Genomic DNA, 2,411 nt, shown 5'->3' on the forward strand with positions numbered 1-2,411 from the left:
GACATGAACGTGTCCCAAGCCACACGGGTGTGTGTGACCACACGGTTTAATCCACACGGGCATCTGACTCTCTAAACATGGAAAATTCCTTAATTGTTGTAAAATTTTCGGAAGTTCTTGGTTTAGTTTCGAACCACCCCCGATGTATGTTTTGGTCCTCGTAGCCTGTATAAGGGACGAGTTGCATGTGTATGTATAGTTTTGTATTTAAAGGAATTTTTATTGCTCGATTTTTCATATATGTGTATGTTTAAGTCCAGTAATGCCTTGTATCTTGTCTCGGCATAGGACACGGGTAAGGGGTGTTACAAAATGACCATCCCCAAAGTATACGCATGAAACAACCTTGAATTGACTTGGTGACTGAGCTGTAAAATTATTCAAACCAGTAGCGGTAAAGTTTTTCAACATTGAAGAAATATAAGATACTTGAGCAGAAAATGATTTAAGTGCGTCCACTTCATGCACTCCTGCTACTCATCTTCTTGAAGTTGCTCAATTTGTTGGCCATTGATAGTTGTTACTAGTGATCCTCTCAATGATCTCGTAAGTCTCATTATAAAACTTCGACAAGAGAGCACCATTCGTAGAAGCATCTACCATCAATCTTGTGTGTGCATTGAGAACATTATAAAACGTCTCCGACTTGATGCAGTGTGGAATCCCATGATGAGGGCACTTATGAAGTAATTCCTTGAATCTTTCCCATGCTTCATACAAGGACTCATCATCCAATTGTGAAAAAATGGTTATCTCATTTCACAACTTAGTGTTTTTGCTAGGTGAGAAATACTTAACCAAAATATTTCAGCTAATTCTTGCCATCTAGATATTGAACTTGGTGCCAATGAGTTACGCCATGCTCGTGCTCAATCTCGTAGTGAGTATGGAAAAAAATTCAACCTTAATGCATCTTCAGTAACACTGACCATTTTAAATGAATTGGTTACCTCTATAAATAATTGAAGGTGAAGGTGTGGATCTTCTGTAAGCATTCCACTAAACTGGCCCACTGTTTGGAGCATTTAAAATATCACTATTTTAATTCAAATTGTTGTGCCTCAATCTCTAGTCTCCTAATTCCCAAATTTAATTCATTAAAAAGTGGCACAAGTCTTATAGCATGATTCCTATCATCAGCAACAAGGATTGGATTGTGCAAATGATTGGCTCCATTTCCTTTTCCATCATTTTGATTTCCAAGGTCTATCTTGGCTTGTCTTTGAGCTGATCTTTCACATCTTCTCTATCTAAACGTCCGTTCGAACTTAGGGTCTACAGGTAATAAATCGATAATTGATCCATGCTCATAAACACTCGGAAAATAAATCACAAAAAAAATAAAGAATAAATTTGTAAAGTTAGAAGTTAGATAAAAATGAAATAAAAACCACTTTGAAAAGAATAATTTCACAAAAATGATTAAGGGAAAAGTCCACGACAACGGCGCCAAAATCTTGTAACGCTCAGTTTGTGCAAGTGTACACAGTCGCTATCAAGTAATAAGTAAAAGAGTTATTGTCTCCACAGGGACTGTATATGTTAATCAATATTTTGCATTATTGAAGTTAATAATTTGGTGATAAAAACAAAATATTTTGAGTGATGATGATTAAGCTATTTAAATGCAGGATGATCCCTAATGAAATTTAATCAAAATGCCAAGTATGAAATGAGATGTATGAAATGAATTCAATCTATGCTTATAAACACATGGAAAATAAATCACAAAAAAATAAAGAATAAAGAATAAATTAGTAAAGTTATAAGTTAGATAAAAACAAAATAAAATCCAATTTGAAAAGAATAATTTCAAAAAAATGATTAAGGCAACAACCCCTGGCAGCGGTGCTAAAAACTTGTAGCGATCGGTTTGTGCAAGTGTACAAAGTCGTTATCAAGTAATAAGTAAAAAAATTATTGTCTCATAGGGACTGTATATGTTAATCAATATTTGCAAGATTAAAATTAATGAATTGGGGATAAAAACACAATATTGTGAGTGGTGATAATTAAGCTATCGAAGTGCAAGATGATCCCTAATGAAATTTAATCTAAATTCCAAGTATGAAATGAATTTAGTAGTAAAGACAAAATTCAACAATAAATTACATGAATAGGCTAGGATAATTACATCTTTCAACCTAGTTTATTTTCGTCATTTTTAATAGTGTTCGAAAAATATTCCATGGTAGCTCGATCTTTCATGAGTTTTGAAACAAAATTAAATCCTCTCGAAATCTTTTACTTAGTAAAACATGCATTTTATTGATCATATTAAACTAAGGGCTTCTTAGAATTAATGTGAAACAACAGTGATGGATCAGGTTTGAAATAGTTTAATCACATAAACTTAAACACTATGCAAGATAATAGAGCTCGTCAAAGTTATTACGAACCTTTAATTTAGT

At 33.3% G+C, this 2,411-nt stretch overlaps 1 non-coding gene across 1 annotated transcript; it reads left to right on the top strand.

Annotated features, from left to right (window-relative positions):
• The first annotated feature begins 661 nt into the window (after positions 1-661).
• Positions 662-768, top strand: LOC121225778 (small nucleolar RNA R71). Its single transcript, XR_005923674.1, has one exon. It is a non-coding gene; the product is annotated as a small nucleolar RNA R71 (small nucleolar RNA).
• Positions 769-2,411: the final 1,643 nt, after the last annotated feature.

The sequence above is a fragment of the Gossypium hirsutum genome, chromosome A03 (genome assembly GCF_007990345.1).
Source record: "Gossypium hirsutum isolate 1008001.06 chromosome A03, Gossypium_hirsutum_v2.1, whole genome shotgun sequence".
In the NCBI taxonomy this organism is placed as follows: domain Eukaryota; kingdom Viridiplantae; phylum Streptophyta; class Magnoliopsida; order Malvales; family Malvaceae; genus Gossypium; species Gossypium hirsutum.